This window comes from Schistocerca cancellata, chromosome 8, assembly GCF_023864275.1.
Source record: "Schistocerca cancellata isolate TAMUIC-IGC-003103 chromosome 8, iqSchCanc2.1, whole genome shotgun sequence".
In the NCBI taxonomy this organism is placed as follows: Eukaryota; Metazoa; Arthropoda; class Insecta; order Orthoptera; family Acrididae; genus Schistocerca; species Schistocerca cancellata.
In genome coordinates, this window is record NC_064633.1 from 583,667,669 (window position 1) to 583,677,567 (window position 9,899).

Consider the following 9,899-nt stretch of genomic DNA (forward strand, 5'->3'; position numbering starts at 1 on the left):
TCATCCGAACAGATGGTAGTTTGATAGCTCGAGCTCTTTACTCTAATTTTTCCTGATTAGTGGTACTCAGTGCTGCTTCCACTGCACAGTAGTCAGTTGACACTGCTAATTAGTAATTCAGATCATAACAGTCAATCCCATCAGACAATGAAAACAAGTAGAAACACAACCACAAAATCGTGCCCTCATTGCATCAGCACATACATTCATAGTCACATGTATAACAAGAAATTGCATAATTAATCAATATGTGGTGAATCACAATAATATTCAAATTAAACAAATGAAGAGCCAGCTTAAGAAACTAGAAAAAGCTTCATTTGAGTGCCAAATTGTTTGCAGTTCCTTTACAATATCTGACAGTATTTTTGTTCTGTTGTAACTAAAGGAAATGCATGTTTTTTGTTTTTGTTTTTTCACCAGAAACATTTTGTTTTATTGAGGTAAAGCATCAGCAGTGGTCTGTAATTAAATATATTTACAATTTGATTTGTTTTTAAGATCAAAAATCAATTTGTTAACAATATGTTGCTCTTTACTTATGGTGATTTCCACTTGGCTTTTCTCCTACATCAGGAATTGCCATCTGCTAGCACATCTTTGGTGTTTTTCTTCATTAGACACTGATACTTGTTGTCTATTTTTTTAGCTTCTCTGCAGAACTGTGCACTTCTTATGAAAATGTGGGCTGTGTAAAACATAATAAATGCATAGTTCTGCAGAGGAACTAAAACGTAGACAACAAGTATCAGTGTCTAATGAAGAAAAACGCCAAACATGTCCTGATTTAGGAGAGAAACTAAGCAGGAATCACCATAACTAAAAAACCACATATTTTTAGTGAACTGGTTTTTGATCTTGAAAACAAATCAAATTGTAAATATCTTTAATTACAGATCACTGATGACGCAAAATGCATCTAGAGAAAAAAATACACATTTTCTCATAGTTGCAACAACAGAACAAAAATAGTCTCAGGAATAGAAAAAGCTGCCTCTGAAGCGTGCAGCTATTTTAGTTGTTGAAAGGAAGTTAATTTTGTTTCCAAACTGCAAGTTACACACTATTTTCTTCAAAAAATTGCCTCCGAAATTCAGGTGCATCTTCTACTCAAATTAATATAAAAATGTCCAGTTTTTTATTTCAAATTCCCACCAGTCTTAAAAATGGTCATGTATTCAATGGTGCAGGAAACCAATCTCTATCTGGCAACACTGGATTCAAGTGGCCACAACAGTGCACCAATTCGACTAACATCAGTTGTGGGGATTCACACGCTTGCTAACACTACCTCCCTCCCACCCTACCACTACAAACCCAGAACACTGTCTAGCCTATGACGCATCATTGCAGTCAATGGTGCCTTTTGTAATCCTTGCTACTATGTCTTTCTTCCACCTCCTGCCTCATGAGAAAAAATGCTGAAAATTAGGATCCAAAAGTAGGTCCTATGTATTGAGGTCCCTGGGCATACAGTCTGAGACATTGGGTGTGGAGCATAAAATTTTCTTTGTTTCTAGTATCATGTGAATGGACAAAATGGTTTCCCTCAAATAATTCATGTCTAGTGTACAAAAATATAATAATCTCATCCATGTGTAAGAATGGCAGAGTTAATATCTTAAGTTTTCTAAACAATGGTTGACGTGGTTCATTGTGATTTGAGTGCACATACTTCAAATGATTTTTTTCTGTATTTTTAGTATCCTCACTACGTTTGTCGAGTTACCCCAAAAATCAATACCATACCTAATAATGGATTTGAAGTAGCTTGTATATGCTACTTTTTGTGTGTCCATGTCAGCTGCAGTTGATACTATTTGCATTGCAAATGCAAAGCTGCTCAGTTTGTTTGCTAGGTGTTCAATGTGTGCCTGCCAGCTCACATTTTTATCTACATTTAAACCTAAAAATTTGACTGAGTCACCTTCTTATGTGTCGTGATTGTTGTGTACAATCTTAATCTGCTCACTTTTTGACTGTTTGGTTTTGAACTGCATCATGTGAGTCTTAAATATGTTTAGATTCAACCCATTTATCTGAAACCAAGTTTCTAAAGTACTGAGGGTTCTGATCACAGATTTGCGAATTTTCCGCAAACTCTGATCTTCAAATAAGACAGAAGTATCATCTGCAAACAGAACTGACGGGGAGATGATTTTTAATGGTAAGTCATTGACATAGAAGAGAATAGGACTGGGCCTAATATGGAGCCTTGTGGAACACCCTGAGATATCTTTTTCCGGTCAGAAAAGTATATGCGCCATTTGAAGAAATGCCAACTCTTTGCTTTCTTTTGGATAAGTAGGATTTAAGCCATTGTAGGGCACTGCTGCTAATGCCATATTTTTCAAGTTTGTAAACAAGCAACGCATGGTTTACAGAATCAAACGCCTTTATGAGGTCGCAGAAAATTCCTGCTACCTATTTCTCTTGTCTAATGTTGTACTTATTTTCTCAATGAAGCTGTTTACTGTAACTATGGTGTTTTTCCCCTGCTGAAAACCAAATTGATTGTTTAGAATAACAGAATATTTTGCAATGATGTTTTGAATTTGTGCAACAGCAAGTTTTTCAGACATTTTGGATAGGACTGGGAGAATCAAGATAGGATGATAATTTCCCATGATCTCTCTTGATCCCTTCATGAAGAGTGGTTTGACTCCTGCATATTTCAGTACCTCTGGGAAACAGCCCTCTTCAAAACATAGATTTATTATTTGAGCTAGTTGGTTTGCAATTCTATTGTGTACCACTTTAATAACATAGGTGGGTATTCCATCCCAACCTGCAGATTTTTTGTTTCTTAATGTTAGAATAGCATTTTCTACGTCCTCCACAGAAACTTTTGAGAATTTACGTTGTTGTGATAATCTATTACATCTGCATCAGACTTTGCTATATTTATAAAGAATTCGTTAAAGTACTCTGGTATTTGAGTTGGACTTAATAACAGTATTTCCTTCAATGTCAATTTTTGAAATTTCTCGGTTACAGCATTTAACACTTAACTCAGATTTAATGACTGACCACACAGCCTTTGTCTTATTTTTATGATTTAAAATTAGCCTGTTATTTGCCAGTAGTTTTGCTGCCTGACAACTTTTAAATATGGGTTTAAAGAGTCTAACATATGTAATGAAATCAATGTCTTCATTATATTTTAGTTCTCTGTGTAGTTGCCTTTTCCTTACACCGGAAATTTTTATGCCACGGGCAATCCACTTTAATTTATCTATTATTTTATTGCTGCAGAATCTAGGTGGAAATGTTTCATTAAAGACACCAAGAAAACTGTGTTACAACGATCAAAAGGCCATGTTTTCTCTGTTAACTTCTCCTAAATGTTAGCAAGCTTTTTTTCCTAAAGGTCCTGCTCATATGGGTTCCTGCCTGTCTGTGGCAGCTCAATGGACAATGCATAATGATGTGAAATACCTAGATCTAGACAAAATTTATACACATATTTATGTACATGATTAGTTAGAACATTGTCAATAAACATTGCTGATTGCCCATTGTCTCTAGTAGATTCAAAGAAATTCAATTTGAAACCATATTTCTTTACTAATCTTGAAGTGTAGCTACTATCTCATGTGATATCAATATTAAAATCAGCAGCTATTACAATTTTTTCTGTTTTTCTCTACAAAGGTCTTCTAGCACAATTTGTAGCTTAGATAAGAACAGTTATGTTGTTGATGTCCCTGTGATTCTGTATATTGAGATTATTATAACATTTGCTAGTGAGTCTACTACTTCTACACAGCAGCTCTCAAACACACATTCTCCATTTAAATAATTAAAACAGTTTCTGGTGTCATAATTTATATCACTACGTAGAAGTATACATGAGCCTCCATGTGACTTATTTCTTCTTCTTCAAAAGCTACTTGCTAATCTGAAGTTCCTTATTTTGTTTAGAATTTTAAACATGTCATCAGTAAACCAGTGCTTATTGAAACAAACAATGGTAATATTTGCACATTCTGACAGAATGATTTCCAATTCATCTGTTTTGGAGCTTTTATTGTGTGAAGCATCAGTGTTTAAACCATTCCAGGGGATAACATATCTACTTTGATTAATAGTTAAGGTCCTTAGCACATTTCTTGCCAGATAGTGAATTTGTTTTTTTTTAATGGTACACAAGTTTCTTTACCCCCCATCACTACTTAACAGTTTCCCTTATTTTTTACGGCCTGGCAAGTATCTGTGAACATCTTACTGAATATTTTTTAGCCCAACTTATTCAGATGTAGACCATCTTTGCCAAGACACTTTGCACTTAGAAATTTGTTGGACTCGCTGAAACCAACTCCTAATATATTGTACTGTTCTTTCATATTGCCATTTATTCTCTGCACATAGCTGTCACTCGCCGATCTCCTGTACACAATGCTACCTATTATTCTCTGGAATTCATAAAGAGTCTTCTTGCCATTCGGATGAGGTTCCTTGTGTTTTACAATTTCTTCCTCGCTGTTGTTTAGGGGCGAATTTGTTCCCACATGGATAAAAACACCTTTTGGATTTCTGTTATGCTTATCTGCTGCATTCTCTCTTGAGTTTAAGATGTTGTTTAGGCGTGTATGCAGTTGATGCGTCCTGATTGATTTGTACAATCTACAATCACATTATAAAAAATAAACGAGACAGTCCTTGGAAAACATCCAAGTCTATGCAGCAACATGCTCACATTCTGTTGAACAAGCAGAAGACCCCTACAAATGGTTACAGAAATACAAATGACAGCACATCCTACAAGATGATGATAATGGAGGGTTTTAATGCAAAAATAGGACAAAAATTAAAGAGCAGTTACTCAGTTAGATGCTTTGGATACGTATACATCTACATCCATACAAGAGTGATATACAGGGGGTCATACTATATTACTAGAGTCATCACTTAATGCCAGTTCTTGAACTGTATAAGCAAGTTTCCCTGGATACTTTGCGTCCCTCTTCAAGTGTCTGCCAATTCAGTTCTTTCAGCATCTCTGTGACACTCTCCCAGGGGTCAAACAAACCACTGTCTTTCTCTGTATAGGGTCAATATTTGTCGTTATTTCTATTTGGTCATGTCCCACAAGCTTGAGTAATGTTGTAGGATGGATCACAGGAATGAGTTGTAAGCAATTTCCTTTGTTGATTGACTGCATTTCCCCAGTATTTTACTAGTAAATTGAGCACTGCCAGCTGCTTTACCTATGATTGATCCTCCAGCCCCAGCGAGTGAGACAGAAACTGAAACTGAGGTTAGCAAAGCAAAAGCTGAAATGCTTAACTCCATTTTCAAATGTTCCTTTACAAAGGAAAACCCAGGAGAATTGCCCCATTGTAATCTGTGTACCACTGAAAAGACAAATGAAATAAGTATTAGTGTCAGTGGTGTTAAGAAACTGCTGAAATCATTAAAATTGAACAAAGCTCCAGGCCCCATTGGAATCCCTGTCATATTGTATACTGAATTTTCAGCTGAGTTACTGAGGTATCCCCTCTTCTCACTATAATTCATCATAAATTTCTCGAACAAGATACCTTGCCCAGTTCTTGGAAAAAGTCACAGGTACACCTGTCTACAAGAAGGTAGTAGAACTGATCCACAAAACTGCTGTCCAAAATCCTTGACAATGACTTGTTGTGGAATCTTAGAACATATTCTGAGCACAAATGTAATGAGGTATCGTGAACAGAATGACCTGCTCAACGCCAACCAGCATGGTTTTCAAAAACATTGATAATGTGAAACCCAACATGCACTTTTCTCACATGACATACTGAAAACTTTGGATCAAAGCAACCAAATATATGCAGTGCTTCTTGATTTCCAAAAAGCATTTGACTCAGTACTGCACCTACACTTATTGTCAAAAGTGCCATCATAGGAGGTATAATAAAGTACTATCTGAAAGAAGCTGCATGAATATTCAATCAGATCTTGTTAAGATTTCAGTGTGGTGCAGAGATTGACAATTTGCCTTAAATGTTCATAAATGTAAAATTTAGCATTTCACAAAACGAAAAAACATAGTATCCTATGACTATAATATCAGTGGGGCACTGTCAGAATCAGCCAACTCATACAAATACCTGGGTGTAATACTTTGCAGGGATATGAAATGCAATGATCTCATAGACTCAGTCATGGGCAAAGCAGGTGGTAGACTTCAGTTTATTGGTAGAATACACAGGAAGTGCAAACAGTCTACAAAGAGATTGCTTACAAATCACTCATGAGACTGGTTTTGGAATATTGCTCAAGTCTGTGAGACCATACCAGGTAGGATTAACAGGGGGTATTGAATGTATACAGAGAAGAGCACTGTGAAAGGTCACAGGTTTGTTTAATTCATGGGAGAGTGTCACAGAGATACTGGAGGAGGAGGACTGGAAGACTATTGCAAGACAAACTTACACCATCCTGAGAAAGTCTATTAACAAAGTTTCACGATACATTTTTAAGGGTATTTGAAAATTGTTTTCCCAAGAAAATAGTTAAACATAATTCCAAGAAAACATGTAAAAAACCTCGGCTAACTAAAGGAATAAGAATATCTTGCAACCGTAAAAGAGAACTGTATGTAACAGCAAGAGGGAGTACTGACCTCGAAATTATTCAATATTATAAAAACTATTGTGCGGTACTAAGAAAAGTTATTAAAAAGTCCAGAAGCATGTGTATCATTTCTGAGATCAGTGACTCTGATAATAAAATTAAAGCAATTTGGAATATTATTGAAAGGGAAACAGGGCAACGAAGAGCACAAGAAGACTTTAGTGCCATAAAACTGAATGACAAGTGTACTAACAAACAATCAGAAATTGAAAATATTTTCAATGATCATTTTTTAAATGTTGTGGAGAAAATAGGATCTAGATCTTAAGCAGAAGAGGCAAGGCTACTAACAGAAGAGGCCATACCTGTGCAGTTTGAAACAACTGTAATTCCACCAACCTCTCCCTCTGAAATCAGTAAACTCACTGAAAAGTAAAAGCTCTTACGGTATTGATGGCATTTCCAGCAAGGTACTTAAAGCTTGTTCCCCACAGATAAGTAGGATTCTCAGCCACGTATGTAATAGCTCTTTGGAGCAGGGTGTTTTCCCCGATAGACTGAAAATGCCATTGTAAAACCATTGCATAAAAAGGGGGATATGCCAGATGTCAACAACTACCGCCCAATCTCTCTTCTGACAGCTCTATCAAAATTTTTTGAGAAAGTAATGTATTTGTAGTAACGCTGTTCACGTTACGTCGCACTTCACTTAGCGTAGACTGGGACTGTGTCCTAGGCATGCCCGAAGTTGACTGACTGCGCACGACCTGTCCTGCCGGAGTTGTTGTTGTTGTTCTTGTTGTTACGCCGGCAGAGGTCGCGTCCGAATTCTCACGTGCCCTCTGGTGGATGGGACTCTAATTGCGGCAACTACCGTCCGTGACGCGCCGTGCCAATGTGCGCCTCCCGCGATCTTTCTGGTGGCTACTACACTCCTCCTCCTTCGGGGGGTGAAGCCACTGTGATCCACTGCGTCGGAAGGTGGAGCGTCGGGCAGGAGCGATGACCTCCACATCCATTGGATGGCCGGAGTCAAGGAGATCTGCCAACCCTTGAGCCGGAACCTTCGAATATGGCTGGAAGTGACCCACACGAAGAGGCCCCCGTCGTCCCACAACCGGAGCCCGGGACAGAACGGGCGACAAGCTGTCGAACTCTGGATCCTGTTCCACCTCAGGAGGGGCAAGACCCAGTGGCGGGGACGAAGGGGAAGGGACGACCACAGGGGAACTAGCCCCCTGCGAAACCGGGCCGGCTAGGGGGGCCGGCTCTCGCTGGGGCATCTCGAATGACGGCGATGCCGGTGCTGGAGCCACTGGAGGCTGCCAAAGCTGAGAACCATCGCAGTGCGGCAGAGTCACAGCGGGGAGAGGAGGTAACGTCCCCTGTGAAACCAATACAGGTGCCGGCAATGGGGAAGCTGGTGTCCGAGAGGTCGGAGGGTGGGTGCCCGAATGTGGACGTAGCTGATTTTGGTGACGACGTACCACCCGGTCCCCCGCCTGCAAGGTATAGAGCTGGCGGCCATGTCGGTGCAGGACCACCGCCGGTATCCAATGTGGATTGCGACCAAACCCACGGGCCCAGACTGACATACCCAGTGGAAAGCCAGGTACTCCGTTTTGTGAAGACTGGCGAGGACCAGGCTGGAGGAGGTGCAGCAGAGTCCTAGGTTGACGCCCATGGAGGAGCTCTGCGGGGCTGCGGTCTCCCATTGGCGTGGTCCGGTATGCCGTCAAGAAAAACGTCAATGCTTCCTCTGCAGGAAATTCGTGCACATACTTTTTCATCTGCATCTTAAAGGTGCGCACCATGCGCTCAGCTTCCCCATTCAATTGTGGATGGAAGGGGGGAGAGCAAACGTGCCAAATACTGAAGTGCCTACAAAAATCCTGGAAGGTCTGTGAAAGAAACTGCGGTCCATTGTCCGAGACCAGGGTGATTGGCAGACCTTCCACAGAAAAGATTTTTGCTAGTGCCTGGATTGCAACTTCTGAAGTGGTTGAGGAGCAGCGAACCACATATGGGAATCGGGAATAAGCATCAATGACAATGAGCCAAAAGCCATTGAGAAACGGGCCCGCAAAATCGATGTGAACACGTTCCCATGCCTGGGTTGCCGGCGGCCATGAAGAGAACGCTGCCCTGGGAGATGCTTGTTGGCTCGCACACTGGGAACAGGCGGCCACCAAGTGCTCAATTTCTCTGTCAATACCGGGCCAGTACACATGTCTGCGAGCCAAGGCTTTAGTACGGGAAACACCCCAGTGCCCCGCATGTAATAACGTGAGGACCTCCCTTCGTAAACTTGCAGGAACAACCACGCGAGGAGCTGTATCATCGGTAGCCAGAAGGAGAACTCCTTCCAAGACCGAGAGGCGGTCTCGCAGAAGAAAATAATTACGAAGAGGGTCCGAGGCCCGGCCCGGAGGGCGGGACGACCACCCCTGCTGAATGAGGCGAACTACTTGCCGGAGAACTGGGTCAGCCGCCGTTTTCCTGGCGACTCGAGAACTAGTGATCGGGAAGCCATCAACCGCTTGGCGGGATGCCACATCCAAATGAAAACACATAACCTCCTCTCGATCAAATGTAGGGTCCGGGCCCACCAGAAGACGGGAAAGAGCGTCGGCGTTGGCATGCTGGCCTGTAGGGCGAAAACGAATTTCATAATGGTACTTAGAGAGGAACAAGGCCCAGCGCTGTAGTCTGTGGGCCGCCCTATCCAGAATCTGAGAGGCGGGGCCAAATAACGATATTAACGGCTTATGGTCAGTGATTAACTGAAACTTCGTGCCATACAAGAAAGGGTGAAACTTGGTAACAGCGTAGACAATGGCCAAAGCCTCTTTTTCCACCTGGGAGTAATGGGCCTGCGCGGGACTAAGCATTTTCGACGCAAACGCCAGTGGTTGCTCGGAACCATCTGCGTTGCGATGGGCCAGGACCGCCCCCACCCCATACTGCGAAGCATCCGTAGCCAGGACCAATGGCTTATGGGGATCAAAAGTAGCCAAACAAGGGGCTGACGTGAGGAGGCCCTTCAATGAGGTGAACGCTCGCTCGCATGCAGGCGACCAATCAAAAGGAACACTCTTGTGCAGAAGGCAGTACAGGGGGTGGGCTATAGTGGAAGCCCTGGGAATGAACCGGTGGTAATAGGCTATCTTGCCTAAAAAAGCTTGTAACTCCTTCAGCGAAGTGGGCCGAGGAAGGTTGATGATACCTTGGACTAAACTTCCTAGTGGCTGGATGCCGTGCCGAGATATGGTGTAGCCCACATACTCAATGGACGGTTGGAAGAAGGTTGACTTATGCACGTTGCAACGCAAGCCCAC